Consider the following 22,500-nt stretch of genomic DNA (forward strand, 5'->3'; position numbering starts at 1 on the left):
CCTCACCTTTGCTAATCCTATCATCTGTGTGTTGTGTTTTCCTATATCACCGCAGTCTTTGAATGTGGGGGGCTTGCTATATCTTTTGCGGTCTATTTCTGAGGCAGAGCGTTATTCATCCTTCCTTCCTTTAGGATGGCTAGTTCTCCGGCTGGGTTCGCGGTGCATAGGATGTTAGTTCACCCCTCAGTTACTTCTAGTGTTGATGGTTAGTAAGGGGATGGCGGCCAGATTAGTTGCCAATGCTCTTGTCACCTTTTTACCAAATGATTTATGGTGATCTTCCATGGTTCCGGATCATAACACCTACCCATGGAGGGGTCAAACACCTAGATGCCACTCCACTGCTCCGAGTGCTCCGCAACAGCAGCGGTGGTACTCCATCTTACCACACACCCTGGGTGGAGTCACGAAGTAGTCACAATCCCCTGTACAAGTCACGTTCCCTTTTTATTTGAGTGTCTGCGCGACCCCCGGGTCCGGAGACCCCTCGAGCCACTTCGGATCCGGATCTGAGCAGCCCGGCTGCTGACGTGTGGGCGGCACAATCAATATACCTAGATAAAATAGCAAAGATTTGGGCGGAAAATGAAGGGTGCGTCTTATAAGCCAAATGTAGCTTGCTGGGGGATGGTGGAGAATGGTCACAGGAGACAGGGGCAATGCTGAGCGCTGTGGGTCGCTGTGATGTGGGTGGTGAAGCAGGGGCCATCCTGAAAATGGTGGTCGTATGGGCTTCAAATAATGGTGGCCGGAGTCGGCACGTGTGCACATTGAGCGGTCAGCTCAAGATTTAATCTGCTCACGCCATGCCTGTGGCCCATTGATCTCCCAGCAGTGACCTTAAAAGGAAAATGGTGCTCAAAGGTGGTGCGTGCGCAGATGAGATCTTGACTCATCATTGATTGGATAGCTCAATCTGCGCATGTGCCGACTATGGCCCCAATTCTTTGAAGCCCACATTGCGACAGTTTGATTGTTCCAGCCGCATCACCCGCAGCATCACCCTAACTCACCGCTTTCCCTGCCTCTTGACCGTGCACCACCACCCCTGCTGCACCCCCCCCACCCCTCCTACCTTGGTAAGACATCACCGGATTATAAGATGGACCCCATATTTTTAAATTTTTACTTTTTTTCTTCAAATTTTGGGGTGCATCTTCCAGTGCATCTTATAAAATGAAAGGTATGGTACTTGTGAACGGTTAAGTGTAAAGGAAAGGATACATAGTTTTCTAAATATTTTAATAGAAATATGAAAATTTTGACGTGCATTTGTATTCCACCCCTGTAGTCTGATGCCTCTAAAGAAAATACTTAGTGACCAATTGCATCCAGAAGGCCCCCAATTTGTAAATTGAGTCCACCTGTGTATAATTTTATTCTTTATACCTACAGCTGTTCTGTGAAGGCCTCAGAGGTTTGTTTGAGAACATTAAGCTCAAACACCATCAAGAAAACCAAAGAACACACCAGACAGATCAGGGATAAAGTTTGGAAGAGTAAAGCAGGGTTGAGAACTCTGTCTCAAAAAAATGGAAGGAGTATGACACAACCGCAAACCTACCAAGACATGGCCATCTACCTAAACTGACATCTCAATTAAGGAGCGCACTAATTAGAGAAGCAGTCAAGAGGCCTGTGGTCACTGGAGGAGCTGAAGAGATTCACAGCTCAGGTGGGTGAATCTGTCCACAGGAGAACTATTAGCCAACAATACACAAATCTATTTTTTTTATGGAAGAGCAGCCAGAAGACGGGCTGTTTTGCAAGCAAGCCATAAGAAATGTGTGACGCCCCTGGACTATCAGGTCGTCACAGGGTACTGCACAAGCTGCCCCGTCGTGCAGTATTCCGCCTCCCTCTTAGTTCTGGATCCCTAACCAGATAGTGTTGCCTCCAACAGCAAATCAAATCCTAGATACACCAGTGGACGGTTTGAGTGGAATAGAGTCGCCCACCCAGGTGGGGGGGGGGGGGGTTGTCAGGGAGGGGAGATGAGGCGTGTAGTCAGTGAGTAGTCCGTGAGTGGAGAATGGTTGGGAAGTAGCCCTCGAGCTGTAAGGAGCTCAGAGGAAGTCTGAAGTGGTGACTCCTGAAGTAACTGTCTAGGTTGCAGATGGTGGTCTGGAGCTAGAGGAGTCGGACCCCCGGTCGCAGGGGATTGTGGCGAGGTGCTTAGACCTGTCGAGGAGGACAGCCGGCAGCCTAGCACTATCACCGGTCCGGGACCGAAAGCACGACAGGGTACCCTAGGTCTGGGAGTAGCTTCAGGCAACCCGACAATTCACCTGAGGAGAACTGAGCCTTTATGATCTGTTCCCACCCGCTCCAGAATCGGGGCATTAGCGCAACGAGGGGGATAGGACTTTCCAATCCAAAACGGTCCAGGAAATCTCAAGTGTGAGCCCGGAGAGCAAGCTCCCATACTTAGCCATAGTAGGGAGCGGGGCCCAGCTAGTTCCATGTTACCGGGCCATCAAGGCGAAGTCAAGCTAAGTGCCAGGAAGCAGGTAACGGATCACCAGGCAGCACCATTGGGGACGGGACCCGGAGGAGCTCTTCTCAGCGGCAGCAGTATCCAGAGACTTTGTTTACCCGGTTGTCAGTGTCTGCTTATGAACTGAGTACGTACGAGAGTGATCCCTGGACCCCACCCCACGGCACCCCTCACAGAGTCCCGGGGCATCCCACTACCTGTGGAGGGTTCCAACACCTTGCTGCCCCACAGGTACTCCCAACGGCAGTACTCCCCAAATAACCGTGCACCACGGGTGGCGTCATGAACTATACATCAACTCCCCTGTAAATACACTCTTTCATTTGAGTGGCTGCACGACCCCCGGGTCTGGAGACCCTCGAGTCACAGCGAACCCGGATCAGAGCAGCTCGGCTGCTTCCACGGGGGCAGCACAAGTGCAGTTTTCAAAAAACCATGTAAAAAGGACACAGCAGCATGTGGAATAAGGTGTTCTGGTAAAATAAGACCAAAGTGGAACTTTTTGGGCTAAACAAAACACTGTATGGTGGAAAACTAACTGCACAGCACCAAGCACCATAAATACACCATCCCCATCGTCACACATTGTTGTGGTAGCATCATGCTTTGGGGAGGCCAATTGTCAGCAGAGACAGGAAAGCTGATCATAGTTTATGAGAATGGATGTAGCTATATACAGAATAATCCTGGAGGAAAACCTTTTCGGGGCTGCAAAAGACTTGAGACTGGGGCATAGGTTCGTTTTCCAGCAGGACAACAACCCTAAAAATCTTGCTAAAGCTTAAATGGATGGTTTAGATCAAACCAAATTCATGTGTGTGAATGACCCAGTAACAGTCTAGATCTAGATCCCAATGAGAATCTGTGACAAGACTTGAAAATTGCTGTTCACAGACGTCTCCAATCTCACTTACCTAAAGCTGGTTTGCAGAGAATGGGCAAAATTTCAACATCTAAATGTGCAAACCTGGTAGAGACATCCTCAAAGACTTGCAGCAGTAATTGCAGCGAAAGGTGGTGTTACAAAGTATTGACTCAGGGGGGCTGAATACAAATTCAGGTCACAATTTTTAGTTCTCTATTTTTAGAATATTAAGACGACCATTTATCATTTCCTTTACTCTTCACAAATACTTGCTACTTAGTGTTGGTATGTCACATAAAAAAACAATAAAATACATTTAAAGTTTGTGGATTTAACAGGAACAAAAAAGTGGAAAAGTTCTCTGGGTATGAATACTTTAAGGCACTGTATGCCTTATTACAGGGGGACAGGGGGACAAGTATTTCCTGCAAGATTGACATCCTCACTATGACCATCTTGTAGTAGTCTGTAGGTCTTTGAAATGATGTTTGGAGGTATAGGATTGGTCTATATAACTCCATTAGGATCAAATTAATACTCCACACAGGACAAAGCCATCATTTTGTTTTATACATAAGCCTTACTATACAAAAATGTTCCGTTAAGGCTAGGTTCACATTTCCGTTTTGCATCAGTCACATACGTTGCTTGACGCTTGCGACTGATGCGTTGTACAGCGTGTGACAAGAATTGGAATTCATTGTCACGAGAAAGCTGATTCCATGTAAAACGAGTGATCGTTCACAATAGCCGGCCGCCGGCTTTTGAGAGCGATCAGGTGATGTCCCGGCGGCCGGCTATTGTGAACGATCAGCTGATCACTCTCAAAAGCCAGAGGCCGGGAGATCAGCTGATCGCTCACAGAAACCGGCCGCTGGGTGTTCAGCTGATCGCTCACAGAAACCGGCCGCTGGGTGTTCAGCTGATCGCTCACAGAAGGCGGCTGCCGGGCGATCAGCTGATCGTTCGGACGCCGAGAGCGAGCATGCGCAGTGAAATCAAAAGTATTCCGCTGCTCAAAGACATTACAGGCTGCGCTCCTGCCGCGCAACGGTCAGTCGTTCCTCGACTGATCAGTCAGGCAGCGGATGCAACGCAAGGGCATCAGTCACAATCCACTGCTCATACAAGTCTATGGGAAACAAAAGAATCCGCCAAAACGATTGCGTTGTTTAGCAGAGCGGCGGATTGTGACTGATCATAAACAACGGAAATGTGAACCTAGCCTAAGAACTTGACCAATAAGTAAGGATGAGCGAACCTGAATGGTAAAGTTTAGGGTTCATACCGGACACTGGTTGTCCGGTGCTCTGACTTGAACACAGACTTTTTAAAAGTCTGTGTCAAGGTTCAGAGTTTGGGTACTGTCCGTATGCTAATAAAGTTTGTTGAAAGGCTGCAGCACAGCCAATCAACAAGCTTTATTGCAATGAGGAAGATGACTGTACGTTACTGTTAACAATAAAGATTAAAAATAAGAGTGCTCCTACCTAATTTTTGATGACCAGGGCAGGTAATAAAACAGCTGCGGGCTGCAACCCTCAGCTGTCTGCTTTACCTTGGCTGGTTATCAAAGAAAAAAAGAGAAGGAGGACCCAACAAGTTGGTTTTTTTAATCCATATCCACATGTTTGCAGGTCAATTGCCCCCTTTTTGCTTCCTTTTGCAGCCCCCTAGCTCTAACAACCATTTTACAACAGAGAAGTTCAGGTCCCCATTGACTTATGGGGTTGGTGGTCAAGTCCAGGCCCTGAACCAAAACTATTAACTAAAGTCCGGTGGAGCCCAAACGTCCACCGATCCGCTCATCCCTACCAATTAGTCAAAATAAAAATATGACTACAATGGAGCACTTGGAACCCAGCACTTGAACCCCCTTTGGGCTATCCCTCCATCTCATGGCAGTTACATTATGGATTTCTATATTTTAAAGGAGTATATATATATATTTTGCTGTTGCAAAATGTATATTTGTAGCTTATCCTGTAGTATCACAAGGATCCACTGGAGGGCTTACTTTGACATTTCAGACCAACTACTTGGCTATTTACATTAAAAAAAAAAGTGGACAACAGCCCCACCAAGTGGCCTATAATTACGTTGGCTTACAACAGACTGGTTTTAAAAATCGCCTTATTTATTTTTTCATAAACAGCTTTAAGAAAATTAAGCATGCAAAGCAAAAAGTAGATTATTCTCCATTTACTGCACATAAAAATATTTCCTGAGAGTTTCAGCATTTATGAGTAGGTGCATGGAGCTGCCCTGGTTCGCCAGGTAGTGAGCCAAAAAAAATAAAAAAATTCGAAGTTTTCAGCCTTCATTTGGATACATATTTTAAATTCTGTGACCGATCTAGCATGAACACTGATGTGTTTTGAACTCCATGTTCTTAGTTGTAGATGTTGGTCAAACATGATCTGTAGTGCTCCCAATGAATGAAATCTCGTTCATCCCACTGATTAAAAGTTTAAGAGAACAGAGCATTTAGATCAACAAGAAACTGATCATTTGTATCTATCTTGTTGATTATTTTGCTAAAACCCCCATATGTGGGCAAAAACTACTTTTGAGGCACAGTGCAAAGGTCAGGAGGCATGCCACATTTTAGTTCAGATTTAGTTTGAATGGTTTGGGGGAGCAATGACATTTGCAAAGCCCCTGACATGCCAGAAAAGCAGACCCCCAAATAAGTGACCTCATTTTACAAAGTACACCCCCCAGTGAATTTATCTAGGGGTGCAGTGAGCATATAGACATCACAAAATGTTCTGCTATTGGACGGTGAAGAAAAATTATATTTTTCCACCAAAATAATGCTTTAGCTCCAGAATTAAAATTTTCACAAGGAGAATAAATAAAGTCCTCAATGTGTTATACAGTTTCTTAATGTGTCAACCCCAAACGTGACTGTTTGGCCACACTGCAGGGCTCGGGAGGGAAGGAGCACCACTTGATGTATGAAGCACAGATTTTCCTAGAATATTTTGCGGACTCCATTTGCAGAGCCCCTAATTGCCAGAACAGCTAAAACCCCCTCAAGTGACAACATTTTGGAAATTACACCTCACTGGGAATTAATCTATGAGTGTAGTGATTATTTTCTCTCTGGAAAAATACCCAAAAAAAGTCCAGGTGCCCATTGATTGTTCCCAGCTCATGCTTCTGGAGACACCCTAAATCTAGCAGGCTCTCCTCACTACAATGCCAAACATGTGGATGGTAAATATGGTTTAGGCACATTGTGGTGCTCATAAGGGAGGGTGGTATTTGGATGTGAAGATTTTTTTTTTTATGAATTTGAGCTGTGCCTTACTGCAATCTTTGGGAGACAGAATGAACAAATCAACAGCAGTTGAAGAATTGGACTTTTCCCCTCATTCGCCATTAAACTTGCAGTATAAAATGATAAGGCGGCTTTATTCCTTAGGCCAGTAGAAATATAGTGACACTCAGCGTCGGACTGGCTACCGGAGGAATCTCCAGTAATGCCAGGCCTTGATTCAGGTACCTGCATTGCACTCCGGAGCTCTCACCTGAGCTCTGGAGTGCAGCCTAGACTGAGCCGCGAGCGCCGAGTGATTGATTCCCCGATGCTTGCAGTTCAGTTCATGTCAGCTGCAGACAGGCCAGGGTGATCTCCGGTGCTCTCAACTAAACTCTGGAGATCAACCCGGCCTGTCTGCAGCTGACATGAACTGAACCGCAAGCGTCGGGGAATCAATCACTGGGCGCTCGCGGTACAGTCTAGGCTGCACTCCGGAGCTCAGGTGAGAGCTCCGGAGTGCAATGCAGGTACCTGAATCCAGGCCTGGCATTACTGGAGATTCCTCCGGTAGCCAGTCCGACGCTGGGGATTCCAGATTTATATAGTTTAAGTTTGGCTACTATAGTGTATTCTGAAAATAGGGGCCTATCCGGGCCTTTATTATTTTTGGCTCCAAAAGAGGTGTTAGGGCTTAATTTCATGGCATCTAATATTGTACTCCGTGATTGCGCTGCCCGTTAAGAAAAAAAAAAAAAAAAAAATATGGATATTCACCTCTTCCCACACCCATTCTTCTGTGCCGGCATCAGTGTTAGGACTGTGCTAATAGCAAAATTAATATTCACCTCATTTCCCTGCCCATTATATCGCCCACCACTCTGCGCCAGCATCAATGATTCACCCAGACTGCCGTATTACTGCTCGAGGATCGCAGCACAATGCTCACAGTCGTCGGCAACTTTTCTGACCCAAGAGTGTCAGCGTGTATTTCTTATGTAGCTGTCATGCTCAGAGGTGAGGAGGCGCACTGGCCAGTGCGAGTATTGAGCTGCGATCCACAGGCAGTAATACGGCAGTCTGAGTGAATTATTGACACCAGCACAGAGAGATAGGCAGGAGAAGGTGGTGAATATTCACTTTTTTTTTTTTTTTTTACCACCACAAGTTCCAAACACTGACACCGGCAGAGGGGTGGATGGGATGGGATGGGAAGGGGTGACTAATCAATTTCCATTAAAAACTTATGTGGCTCAAAAGCAACACAACAGAGCAGCGTACATAAAAAAAAAAAAAAAAAAAAAAATATATAAAAAAAAAAGTTACGTATCCTGAAAGGGCTGCCCAAGCCCTATTTCAGGATACAATTCGTATGATCTTCAAGTAGGGCTTATTTTTGGAGTAAGACACATTTTAAATATACTTCAAAAGAGGCCAAAAAAAAATCTGCTAGGCCTCATTTTCAGGGTAGGTTTTTTTGGGGAGAGACAAACTTTCACTAAATAAAGCTTTTTTGCGTCACCAAATTTTGAAGGGTATGGTTGTTTTTTTCCGCTGACAGTCATGTGAGGGATATTTTGCAGGAGGAGTTGGGGTTTCTATGGACACCATTTTGAGCCACAATATGTTTTGATAGCTTGATTCCGCTTTTTGAAAGACAGAATAAAAAAAAAAAAAAAAAAAGAAAAAGAGTAATTCAGAAATTTGTTAGTTTTTTTGTTAAGCCGTTCACAGTGTTGTAAAAGTGATGAGATTTATTCTTCGGGTCAGTATGATTACAGTGATACCTCTTTTTTTTTATTCAACTTTTTATTTTGAAAAAGATTTTTTAAACACAGATTATACATTAAAAACGAAAAGAATAATACACAGATATGCAGTTACATGAATAAATGTACCATTTCACAGTCATGCTCATTAATCGATCATATCCTCAACACTCCAAGCGCCAAGTATAAGCTGGAAGATGTCCCCCGGTATCCGTCCAACCCCCGAGTATCTATCCCGTCGTTCTCATGCCTCATCCTACATCTGGTATGTGTCCACTAGGGCATCCCAAAGAGACCATGTCACTATGAACTTATCCATTGTATTATGGAGCTGGGCTGTGAGCTTTTCCATATTCCTGACATCCTTTATTCTGGCATATAGATCTGAGACTGAGGGCGGGGCTACCCTCTTCCAAAACAGTGAAATTAGACACTTGGCCGCAGTAAGAACATGGAGTAAAAGCTTTAGTTCAGGTTTGCTTAGAGACGATGGAAGGGCATTCAGCAGGTACACTACCGGATCTCTGGTCACACTACCCCCCACCAATCTGCCAATCAAGGATTCCACCTCTTCCCAGAAGCCCTCTATGAGCGGGCATGTCCAGAATATATGGTATTGGGAAGCTCCCCCAAGGCCACATCTCCAACACACATCTGGGTATGTACGGTTAAATTTATGAAGGAGTTCTGGTGTGTGGTACCATGTCATGAGGATCTTTACTTGATTTTCCTTATAAAGAGTGCTAATCGAGGACCTAAATGTCCTAGCCCAAATAACTGACCAGAGTGCATCTGAAAGGGGGCGTCCAACCCATCCCTCCCATCTCTTCATATATGAATGCTTCAGTGCTTCCGGCTGGTCCCCCGTTATCAAAATATTATAAATAGCCGAGATCAGTCCCCTGGTTGAAGTCCTGCCCGAACAAAGAATTTCGAATGCCGTGGGACGTCGCGCCCCCGCCCGACCCATAGTGTCCTTGAAAAAAAGTGATATCTGTTGGTATGAGGAAAATAGACGGAGGGGTAGGTTGTGTTGATATCGTAAATCCGAAAATGGTTTCAATTTCAGCGTACCCGGGTTGACCAGATCCCGGAAACAGTATAGGCCCGCCTTCACCCACTGCCCCGTCACCTCCGAGTTCATGCCCTTTGTCAGATGTGGCGTGAACAAGAAAGGAGTCAGCAGAGAAAACTGTGAGGCCAGCTGGAACTTCATTCTGCACTGCCGCCATACCTCTCTTGTAAACGCCATCGGACCCAGGAGTTCTATGGAGGGGGTGTCACTAGGGCGTCCCCATATTAGCGAGCTAGGGTGGAAAGGTGCCAACCAAAGCTTTTCTATCTCCGTCCACCTGTTAAAAGCCGGTAAGGTCGTCCATGACGCCAGGCTACGCAGATGTGCGGCATAGTAGTAAAGCCTAAGATTCGGACACAACAAGCCCCCTTTTGTACGTGGTGCGCATAGTACTGAATCCGGGATGCGGTGCCTTCCCGAGTGCCATATAAATTGCAAAAGTTTTGATTGGACTTTTTTCAATACCCCCAGGGGAACCCGCACCGGGAGTGTTTCAAACAGATACAGAAATTTAGGGATGACTGACATTTTAATTGTAGCGATTTTACCCAAGAAAGAGATCTGAAGTGATGACCATTTTTTCAGGCTATTCTCCACCTCGCGTATCAGAGGCGGGAAATTAGCCTGATACAATGTTCTATAATTAGGGGTAATTTTGACTCCTAAGTATCGTAGGGAGTCTGAACGCCAAGAGTACTTAAAGTTCTGTTTAAGGGTCTGTAATTTAGTTTCTGGGATGTTAAGCGGCAAGGCCTCTGTTTTGTCGGAGTTAAGTTTATAGCCCGAGAGTCTAGCGTATTGTGTGAGTACTGCGTGTAAGTTTGGCAAGGAAATGGCGGGGTTAGTCAGACAGGAGAACGTCGTCTGCAAATAGGGCCACTTTAAATGATTTGTCCCTAACTTTGACCCCCCCAATGTCCGGATTAAGTCGGATGTGTGCTGCCAGTGGTTCGATACTTAAAACATATAGCAAAGGGGACAGAGGACAGCCCTGCCTAGTTCCATTCCGAATCGGCAGGGGGTTGGAGTGTGCATGAGGGAGGCGAATCGTTGCCGCCGGGAGGGAATACAAGCCCCGCAGGGCTGAGACAAACGGTCCCGACAGGCCGAAGTGGCCCAACACAGAAAATATGAAGGACCAATCCAGCCTGTCAAAAGCCTTCTCCGCGTCTAATCCCAGAAGAAGTGCCTCCACTCCCTCCCTGTTCACCACCTCCACCAAATCCAAGATCCTTCTGGTGTTGTCCCCCACCTGCCGATAACGAACGAAACCTACTTGGTCCTTATGGACCAGCTGTGGAATCCAGTTATTTAAACGGTCCGCCAACAGTTTGGTGAATATTTTAAGATCAGAGTTTAAGAGGCTGATCGGGCGATAGCTCGCACATTCCATGGGGTCTCTACCAGCTTTAGGTATAACAGTTATATAAGAGTGTAAAAAAGTGTTTGGGATGTCCTCACCCTTCATAAAGAGATTGAAAAGGTGAGTCAAATGAGGCGACAATTCTCCCAGGAAGGTTTTATAATATAGGTAAGTAAACCCATCTGGGCCTGGGGCCTTGTGGTTTGGGAGGTCTTTAACGGTCTGATGGATCTCATCTGGGGTTATTTCTCGATTAAGATCCTCCAGAGCTTCCTGGGACAGTTTTGGAAGGTGACAGTCAGCCAAGTAGTCATTCATAATTGTTGTTCTATCTGGGTGAGACATTGGTAGTGACGGAGGAATAGAGTACAGGGATGTATAATATGCGTGAAAGAGTTGTGCAATTTTTGCGGGATCATAATGAGGGGTGCCCAAAGTATCCTTTATGGCGCTAGGTGCGGAAGTTATTGTTTGGTCCCGGAGCCTTCTGGCCAGCATCGTATGCGGCTTATTGCCAAACTCATAATAATTCTGACGTGAGTATCGCAATAGCTTCTCTATTTTCCCGTGTGATATCTCTTTTAATTTAGATCTGAGGTCTATTACCGCTTTCAGTCGGGTCTTAGAGGGGCGGGTGCGAAGGTGTTCCTCCGCTGCTCGGAGGTCTGTTTCACATTGACGATAAAGGTGCTGTGAGTCCTTTTTGAGCCTGGAGGAAATAGCTATACACTCCCCTCTAATAACCGCCTTGTGGGCTTCCCATATCACTGGGAAAGATGGAGGGGTCTGAGAGTTCTCCGCAAAGTAATTCTGTATAGCCTTACAGATATATTCTCGAGAAGTGGGGTTAGTGAGTAGGGATTCATTTAATCTCCAATGGGTTCTTTTTGTGGGAACATTTGTTAAATTAAGGTGTAGTTTTAAAGGAGCATGATCTGACCACGTTATACTGCCTATTTGTGCTTGTCTGAGTGTTCTAAGCGTGAGGACATTACCAAAGAAATAGTCTATTCGGCTGTGGGAATTATGAGGGTGTGAGAAAAAAAGTGTATTGTCTTGCTGTCGGGTTATCAATTCTCCACAGATCAAATAGGTGGTATTTATGGATCAACTTGCGAAATCCCGTAGACAGATTTGATGACCTACTCAAGCTTGTGGGTTGCGAGGGTGCTAGCATTTTATCGGCTCTGTGTGAAAACACCATATTGAAGTCCCCTCCTATAATGTGAAAGACCCCCCGATCTGACGGGAGGCGTGAAAGGACCGAGGAAACAAATCTATTCTGGTTAGAGTTTGGAGCATAGAGGTTACTAGGACTAATTTCATCCCATTCAGCGTGCCCTGGATGATCAGGTAGCGACCTGAGGGATCTGCTTCCCACTTACTCACTTGAAGTGGGCAAGTGCGAGAAATTAGTATAGCCACCTCAGCTTTCTTTTTTGTATTTGTAGCTGAAAAGGATTGAGGAAACCAATGGGGGGCAAAGTTATAAGAACTTTTTTCGGTGAAGTGTGTCTCTTGCAGGAACACCACATCCGCCTGTGATTTTCGCATCTCCTGAAGCACCAGCCTCCTTTTAACATCGGAATTCAACCCCTTCACATTAAGGCTCATCAACGTAGCCATCCCAGTACCTTCAAGTAAGCTAATGTCAGGGCTAGCGTTTGTGACTGTCGCGCGATGTGTATGGTAATCATACTCCCTGGATTCTTCCGGGACAGAGCGCCTCTACTATAGTGAACTGCATATCTGTGAGTACAACCAGAACAAGAAAGAATAAACCCAAACATACTTATGTTCTACCAAAAAATATAAACTCTCCAATTATGTACTAAGGGTATGGATTCAACCCCAACCGTCCACTACCCCACCAGCAGAGTCGACTTACTTTTATACCAAATTAAAAATACCTCACTAACTATAACCTGCACTATAAACCAAAGTGCGAATCAATTGGTACAACTCTGCAGAAGGGTTAGTGGCGGAACTTCACAAACCGGACCAGGGATCCAAACCCCCCCTCCCCCGGGATTTTGTATACAAGAGGATGTCCTCGGGAAATGGGAAGCAGTAAAAGCAAATCAGTTGACCTCCAGAAATTCCCATATGGGATCCAAAAATGACTATAAAGTCACGGAAAAAAGCCATCAGGTAGGTCCTTCTGCTCTTGGGCCTCTAGATCGCCGTTTACGTGCCGCCGCAGCCGGCTGCCAGGTCTGAGGAAGCTGCTGTATCTGTTGGGGCAGAGTCCAGTCTGGCAGGTCCGGGACAGAAAGGTCGAATGTCCGGCAAAAAGACTCCAGATCCGCAGGGGTCCTAAGGCTGGCCGACGACTCCCCTCGCCGCGCCGACAGACTGAACGGGAACCCCCATCTATAGACGATATTGTTAGCCTTTAAGGATGACAGTAGTGGACGGAGGGCCCTCCGTTGCTGTAGCGTCAGCCATGAAAGATCCTGAAACAGTTGAATCTTAGCATCTCGGTACATTGCTTGTTTTGGAGGTCGTGCTCTGAACATTATTTCCTCTTTAAGTTGGAAGTCCACAATATGACAAATAATGTCTCTCGGGTTCCCTGTCAAATTTTTGGGGCGCAGAGCCCTGTGTGCCCTGTCCATAGGAATTGGACCATCAGGAGGGCGCTGAAGGAGTGAATTAAATATGGTCTGCAGAATTTTTGTAACGTCGTCCTTTACTTGGGCCTCCGGCACGCCTCTGACCCTTATATTATGGAGTCTACCTCTGTTGTCCAGATCTTCAATATGACGCTGTAATTCTCTTATGGCGTCGGCTTGGGAGGAGGCATGGGACTGGAGGTGGCGAATGGTTGTTCTAGCATCATTGTGGTCAGTCTCCAGCTGGTTTATTCTTTTAGAGACAGATATCACATCCTGTCGGACCACCGCTATTTCAGACCTGCAGGTATCTTTTACCTCAGAAATAAGTGCTTGGAAGTCCGTTTTTGTAGGGAGCTGACGTACAAATTCCCACCAGTCTGCTGGAGGGCAAGCAGGCCGCAGGGGCACGGGTTCAGCACTCAGGTTTCCCGGTGGTCCCCTCCTGGAAGTCACCCCGTCAGGTGGACTCAGTGGGGTCCTAGAGGGCTCCTTATATTGTATTACAGGGACTGGGCTCTTTGGCCTTGCCTCCCCCGTTGCTTTCTGGTGCCTTTGAGGCCTTGGGGTGTAAGCCTCACTTTGTAATATTGGTGGTCCCAGTGGGGAGGAAAGGGGGGCACCTCTATGAAAGTCTGGGTCATCCCAGACAGGCTGGGAAAGTGTTGCAGACTGCCAGGTCTCTCTCCTGGCCTCCCGGGCCTCCCCATATGCCTCTCCCCCATCCCCCATCAGGCTGTCCACCATCCCACCTCCAGAGCTCCCCCAGTCTGCAGCTTCACCGCCCCCGGCTGAGCCACCGGTCTCCCCCCGCGGCTCTACAGGTAGTGCCGACGGACTCCAGCTGCCTCCGGTCTCCAGAATCTCTAGTGGGGGGAGGAGCGGCATTTCCCCCATCTCTATGCGACCGCCGGAGCTCGCCTCTAGGGAGAACGTCTGCCCCCTACCCGGTCCTGCAGTCTGTGGGCGTGAGGCCTCCGCTTGTTCCCCGCAGTCCCGGTCCCGACCGCGAGCAGGTGAGTCGCTGTGCTGCTCCTCCACCGCCGCCTTTGCCACGAGGTCCGTTCCCCTCCTGTCGGCACCCGCTGGTTCCTCTCCTCTCTCTTCACTCGCGCTGCCGACCTCTCCAGACCCCTCACCTCCTCCTCCGTCTGCAGAGTGCTCCGGTTCCCTCCGCCCGCTGTCCTCCATGTCTCCTGGAGCTGCAGCAGCTTGTGGGAGCAGGGGATGTGGCGCCTCCGCCATCTTAGCGTCCTCCCGGTCTTGCGTTCCTGGCAGCTCCTTTAGTAGATAGGAGTCCAGGGTGAGCGGCGCTGGGGTTCCTTGGTCCTTGGCCACTTTTAGGGGCTTTCTCTTCCCCATCCTGGGCACTTCAAGCTGATGCAAATGGGCTTATTTCACTCCCGGGTGAAGGAGCTCAGTCCCTACACGTCCTGCTCCATGAAGCTCCGGCCACGCCCTGTGATACCTCATTTTTATTGTGTTTATGTTTTGCTGCTTTTGCACAAAATTTTGGGAGCTTGTGTGGATTACAATGGAGCTGGGTGCTTTGGGGGTTCATAAAGGGGAGAAAAAGGGTGGTTTTTTTACATTTCACATAAAGGAATTTTTCTGTGTTTTATTTCTTTTCACTTACAGATTAATATGGGGGTGGGGGTCTCAGGCACCTTTCATTACTAATCTAGGGCTTAGTGGCAGCTGTGAGATGTCATTAACCCCTTATTACACTGACTGTCACCGCACCAAGGCAATTAAAATGAGTTGGGTTAAGTTCCGGGATTGTCGCATCTAATGAATGAGGCAAACCTGAAAAGGCTGATATTTTTAGGCTGGGGAGGCAATAACCATGGGTCTCCCCAGCCTGACAATACCACCCCCAGAAGTCATCTTAATCATGGCTGAGCATCACAATTGAGGGGGGGCCCTATGTTGATTGTTTGTTTTTTTATTTAAATTTTTTACTTTATTTATTTCTAAATAAACTGCACATGGTCCTTTTCTTGATATATAGCCAAGATAGGCACTCGGTTGGGGGCTGTGCTGTCAACTCCCTATCCATCCCTTCTCTCCAACTCTCAGGACCCATGACACCTGGTGGCAGCTGGCTGTATTACACAGGATGAATACACGAACAATAAAATCACAATACAGGTCACACAATCACTACAATTCCATTAGTCAACATAAGGAAGTGGGGGGGGTAAAACACTGGTCATCCTATTACATGCGCACGGGTACTTTTGAACTCACAGATCTGGACTTTTACAGTCCTGATCTGTCCAACACTAATCATCTCACTTCCCTAAGAAAAGAAAATAGCAATTTCAAAGTTTATCATGTTTTAATTGCTTACCAAAAAAAAAAAAAAAAAAAAAAAAACAAAAACAAAAAAAACCCCTTAAATCGCATCGACAAAAAGGTAAAAATTAAAAAGGGTAGAATTTATTAATTTTTTACACCATTTAATGTTGCATATGTGATATTACCATAATTGGAATCACAATTATGTTTCCATGCAATTTTTTCCTACACAATGAATGCCGTAAAAGCCAATCACAACCACAGCCAACCATTTTCATCCAACTTGGGATTTTTTTCCCATTTTTCAATACATTATATGGTAACATTAATGGCACCTTCCAACACCACAAGTCATCCAGCAGAAAAACAAGCTCTCACATCTATATGGGGTGGGGGGGTATGGCTTTAAGAAGGTGAAGAAAAAAAATGCACCATTTTTTTAAATTCCATGGGTTTTTTTTTTTTTTTTTTTAAGGAAAAAGGTGATTGAAGTAAGAAACAATGTCTAAAACAATTCAATCACATTTGACTTGAATACCCTTGATAGTCGTGAGTAATAACTTGGTTTCTGTCAATATTAGAACATCTGTGGGGGCAAAGATGTTCACTGGCGATGGTCCAGCAGCTGATTGTGAACTTTTTGAGTGAAGACACCATTACATTTCTTCCTATAACCCCTGGTTAAATTGGGGGGTCTAGATGAAGGAAGCCACACAACACATTTTTTGGCCCTTCTGGGTTCTTGAAGAATGCAGCGGTCCTTGGCAGAAATGTCACAGGCTGTGTTCGGCGACCCAAGGCAAATAATTTCTGACAGATCATTTCGCACACAAGAAGTCTCAGGCTCCTCTGGCGCCTGTTATGTAATAGTTAAGACACAGCGACAATAGAGGGCAATGAGGTAGAAACAATGAGAAAACATCATGAAGAAAACAAAAAACTTAAAAGTACTACAAGACAAGGTTTACATGAGTGTTTCAGCCGCACCGTGCGGACCGGAAAACGACACATGCAAGATTATCAGGAGAAGTAAAAGAACAATGATGAAATTGTCATTAACTAAGGTTTGTATCAGCGTTTGTCTAACTTAAATTTAGACTCCGAGACCACAGAAACCATCACGTGACGTCTACCGAGAGTCACATTGGAATGTGAAGTGTTGTCCATGAAAAGACCCCTTTCTGTGCGCCCAGCCTGATGTGCTGCAGGAATTACATTAAAGTCATATGCGCTTTAACAAAATACAACAACTTGTCTGTAGCCAAATCATCAAGAATTGAGTGACTCGAGTGGTCTGAGGAAGACCAGTAAAGTTCATTTGATCAACCAGAGGGACTGTCACAGTTGACCAACAGTCATATGGTTTCTGACAAGAGAAGGTCACAGGATTTGGCTGTGCAAAATGCTGACTTTCTGTTCCTGCTATAAGTATTCCTTGTACTTTGTGGCTTTCCTGCTGGATTTTTATCTATTCCTCTTTAAGACCCAGCGGAGCTCTCCTTCCATACAGCTGATGATCAATATTCTCCATGTGCTTAAAATACTCACATCTTTCCTGGACTGGTGATATTATTCAGTTTATTTATCTCTGCTTGCAAGCAGGTGGCTTGTACTCCTCTGTAGTATCGTTGCTGTTACTTTGCTGACCTTCTACCCGAGTCAGCTGTAAATAAGTAGTTCATGCATTTGTGGCGCCCCTGAGGCTTCAGTCGTCACAGAGTATTGCACTCAACATTGGGTGTAATGCTATACCTGGTTCCTGAGTAGGTCAGTACCAGTTTCACCACATTACACACCTCAAATACACACCATGTTGCCCTGTTCCCACTGGGGACTGGGCTAGGGTTGGGTAGTAAAGGGGGTGGTGGGGGGGGTGGGGGGGGGGGGGGGTCACCGACAGGGGCATTTATAGGATGCCTCAAGAGGGGCCCCAGTCCCACTATCTTAGGATCTGAAAGTGGGTAGGTGCAGCCAGCATGGGGAGTCAGGAGCCACCACAACAGTTAGAGAGTTCTCCAGCAGGAGAAAAGCGGAGCAGACGTGCCTGACAGGTGTTTCAGCGGGAAGGAGGAGAAGTTAACCAACGGTTGCCGCAGGAAGAGAAATCTCTACTCCCCATGGAACCAACACCACACAGGGGTGCAGGACCCTAGGGAAGATCATACTTCAAATTGGTTTTCCAGAATCTGCCTGGACGAGGAAAGTTTCAAGCTTCCCTGACCACACCGCGTCCGACAGCACAGTGCCATATAGGATCCGGGGCCTCGCATCAAGCCGGACCCCGCATTGGAACCGCGTAACCTGCAGATAGGGACAAGAGTACATCCCGTGAAACCCAGGGTCCCCTCATAGCTTCAAGCCATGGGATCCACAAACCGGTGTTACAAGGAGAAACCCACCAAACCGGACTGATCTCTAAAGGGATTTGGGTTCGATGGAGTCCATCATAGCAAGTGACCGGTATTACTGGGTGAGTAATGTACCACCCCGCGCTCGGCTACAGCAGACCCGCTCGGATCCGGGCTCGTTTGTGGGTGGCTCGAGCGCCTCCGGACCCGGGGGTCACTTCGCTCTGAAAGGGGTTGGCGCTTTGAAGGGGGACGTAGGTTTACGGCGGTGGTTTTGGTTTACGTTCGTGATGCCACCCACAGGATGTGGTGAATGTGGAGACCACCGCTGCTGTTTATTAGGCACCCGGGGCAGATGTTGCGCAGCAAGGTGTTAACCCATCCGTGGGTAGGGGTGATGGCCCCGGGACCCAATTGGGTAGGACGGGCTGGTGTGGTGCAGGGCAGTGTGTGCGGCCCGAGAGCACAGTGGTACTCACGATGGTGGTCGGTGCCCGCAGCCGGCTGCATCTGGTCTCTGGTTTGGTGGTCTCTGCCTCTTTCCTGCACCTGGTTGTGTGGTTATGGGCTGCCCGTGCTTCAGCAACGGAAGCCCGCTCCCCGGCTTTGTGGACGTCAGGAGTGCCCGTTGCCCACAGACGCTGGCCCGTGGGATCTCTCTGCCTGTGCGGTGGCTTTCTATCCCCCTCGGTGGGTTGTTTTCTTCAGTCGGGACTTGGTTGGGAAAGGACCTAAAGTCCAGACCGCAATCAGTTAATTAACTTGGTCCGGTAGATTCTGGACCTCGTTTCAGGGTCTGAGTACCCTCCTTTTGTGCTCCGATTTCCAGTCAGTTCCCCAGTTCGGTAACGGCAGGCCACTACCCTTTCCCGGTCCCTTACGATTGTACCGAGCAGTCTTCCCAGCTCCTGTAGGCTGAGGCCACCGTATGCCTCCTAGCCAGAGGTAGCAGGGCTCTTACCCTGGCACCTGTCAGTTAGTTGCAGACCTGACACACAGGCCTGCCTTCACCTCAGACTACAACTGCCTCTGAACTGCCTGTTTCCTGCCTCAGGCCCTCTGAACTCCTCGATGGGCTTGCCAACCGCCTGGCTACGCCCCTCTGGTGTGTCCATCAAGCACTGAGGGAGGTGACTAGGGTTTATGGTTTGGCTGGTGTCACCTAATGTGGGACTGGTATTGTGCGGGGGCGCTATTTGTGACAACCTGACTAGTCCAGGGCGTCACAAGTGGCATCGTACAAAAGTGAGTGAGTATGTGGAGGTGGCCTGAGCTATAGCTTGTTTGTTCTAACAAGATTATCGATGTATGTAAAGGGGTTACCAAAAATAAGTGAACAGATGTACAAACAATGAAAGTCTTCATAATGATGAGCAAAAGTCATCAGTAGTTTTCACACAAAGAATGTATAACGAACAGAGATGTATTTTACAGCATACTGGAAATGATTGGGGAGTGGAATACTTCCTAAACTTCCTGTTTTAGTTCCAAGCTCAGTGATGCATTCTGTATAATTGAATCTATCCAATACACGGGTTCAGTTGGTGACGCTGGCTCAAAGAGAACACGTTTTGTGTAATTGTCTGATTCATTAACATCAGCTCTGATATATAGCTAATACGGCACCGGCCTCTGAATATCCTAAACGAAAATACCATTAGCTATCTTCAACTAAATTTATACCTTGACAAGTAAACAACCTGGAACCGCAGCTGTAGACAGACTATTACCCATACTGCCGCTCTCCGCTGCCATTACTACTCCCCTTATCATCCTCCCCGGGGCCCACTCCACCTGTGGAGAGCGATACCATCCCTGGCTGCAATTACCATCTGCCCCGGAGGACAGCGGCAGCAGCGGCCCATTCCCTGGCTGCATACCACAGGTGGCGTCATGACAAACACCTCACCACTATCCCCCACCTCCCAACATCTCCCCTGCTATCCTCGTTACGCCTCGGGGCAACGGAGCCGGGCCCGTGACCACGACAGCCGACGGCCCAGCAACAAGTAGGTTAACGCACCTGCCTTCTGTGTCCCCTTTGTAGTCTTCTCTAGTGTTTAGTGGGGTTGATGAAAATCTCATCCCAGCCATTCCCTATTTAGGGTCATGCACTAGGGATACCTGGGGTCAGGTATCTGGCTCGGCACCTATCTAGGGGGTTGAGGGACCTCAGGCCTTGTTAGGGGTCATATCTCCCTCTTCCCTAGATGCAGGGGGTCGCCTTTCCTTTCACTTGGTACTTGCCTATACCTAGCGTGACAGGGACTCAAAAAGTCAAACTCAAACCAATTAAACAGATCTGTGCCATTAAACCTCATATTGTCACGTCCACAAAACCAATGTAAGAGCGCACTGATATTTGCACACGGGCTTTAGGCACGTTTTCTGTCCTTGTAGTCCGCTGTGCACACAAAGATACACTTGTGTGAAAGTAACCTCATCACACAACAAATAACTGGCTTAAGAAACTTTTAATGAAATATTTAATACGTAGTTTTGCACAGCCTTTGGGATATCTAAAGTTTTAGAGCAGCTACGCTACAAGTAACCACATTTTGTTAACTATCGCTTTAGAAACTAATTTTTAGGTCCATAAGTGCTTAAAAAAAAAAAGTGTTTTTCCATTAAACTGTAGTCCGATAATTTTTTTTCGTACTAGAACAAAGAAAAATGGACCCCACAACTTGTACATTTTCTTCTCAGTATGCCACCACTCATTTTGTGATCGTTATCTACTGTTTACGCCAGTGGTGTACATAGAAGTGAGACTCCATAGCAAACATCCTAATTAGGCACTCCCACTAAAGGCCCAGACACACACGACGACTTACCAGCGATCCCGAAAACGATGCGACCTGATAGGGATCGCTGGTAAGTCGCTGGGAGGTCACTGGTGAGATGTCACACAGTCAGACCTTACCAGCGATGCAGGAACGATACAGGTCGCAGTAGTGACCTGTATAACGATCTCAGCAGTCACTGTGACCCTGTCACACAGTGTCAAACACAGCGATGTGTCTCGCCCAGCAGGATATCACCTTTGAAGAAAATGGCCTGGACCATTCTGCAACGACCGGCGACCTCACAGCAGGGGCCTGATCGCTGGTAGATGTCACACATAACGGGATCGCTACAGAAACCGTGACTCCGCAACGATCTCGTTATGTGTGACGGTACCTTTAGTTACCCCTCCCTGCCCCCAAAAACTAAATAAATCTGGTGTTATAGGCACTGGCATACCTCCAAAATACTAAAATCAGGGAGAGGGTGCAGTATTAGGATAGGTACATAATTGCCACTACTTGAGCCTCTTATTATTCACACCTACCACTAAAACCCAGCACAGCAGTATGGGTATAGGAGAAGGCAAAACCAGAAAAATACTGTACTCCTAAAACATAACTTGATATAGTGAAATCTAAAAAGACCATTGGTCACATAAAATCGTGATCATAAAAACAATCACATGTGACTGGGTCACATAACTCAGGCATGCCCAATAGCACGTGAGGCACAGATTGTAGTTTCCCAGAGGCTATTGAACTATGGGTAATTTCTATAGCACTCTGTAATATACTCCACAGTATGTCTTCTGGGGAACCGCCTCAGCAGAAAACCGGGATTTTTTCAGAGGAAGAAAAAAATCTTTTTGAAGTGAGAAACTACATACATCATTAATGACCATCAGACACCATTATAAGATATGATCGTCTGTTCCATGATATATAGAGATCTCACCAGATCATTAATTTATCTACCGATCAATAGTACAGGACATTCACATCATGGTCGTCCCTTCTACTAATATAGTCACCACCTGCCCCCTGTTACTAAGAAGCGGTCACATAGGATGATTAAACTTATGTTGTCATCACATGAAGTGCAGATCCAAACTAATCACTCCCAAAGAGGACCAACAGAGAAATAAACTAAGTGCCAGGAGGCAGGTCACGGATCACCAGGCAGCACCATTGGGGACGGGACCCGAACTAGCTCCCCTCAGCGGTATCCAGAACTTTGATTTATCCGGTTGTCTTTGTCAGCTTAATGGACTGAGTGAGTACGCAAGTGACCCCTTTCACTCCCTACGGCACTCCCCGAACACCATCACCGAGTCCCGGGGCATCCCCCTTACCTGTGGAGGGTTCCAACATCTGGCTGCCCCGCGCCATCGCCCCTGGGTACTCCTAACTGCAGCGGTGGTACTCCACACACCACAGGTGGCGTCACAAACTCTAAAACACAATTCCCTGTAAATACCCCTTCATTTGAGTGGCCGCATGACCCAAGGGTCCGGACACCCCTCGAGCCACCTCGCATCCGGATCCGAGCAGCCCGGCTGCTGACACGGGGGCGACACAGTCACCTATGGTGCAGGGGCGCAATGATTTGAGCA

At 47.1% G+C, this 22,500-nt stretch overlaps 1 protein-coding gene across 4 annotated transcripts in view; it reads right to left on the minus strand.

Annotated features, from left to right (window-relative positions):
- Window positions 1-22,500, minus strand: part of FMN1 (formin 1) — a 367,097-nt gene that overhangs the window by 261,224 nt on the left and 83,373 nt on the right. The window lies entirely within an intron of this gene.

Source organism: Anomaloglossus baeobatrachus, chromosome 12 (assembly GCF_048569485.1).
Source record: "Anomaloglossus baeobatrachus isolate aAnoBae1 chromosome 12, aAnoBae1.hap1, whole genome shotgun sequence".
NCBI lineage: Eukaryota > Metazoa > Chordata > Amphibia > Anura > Aromobatidae > Anomaloglossus > Anomaloglossus baeobatrachus.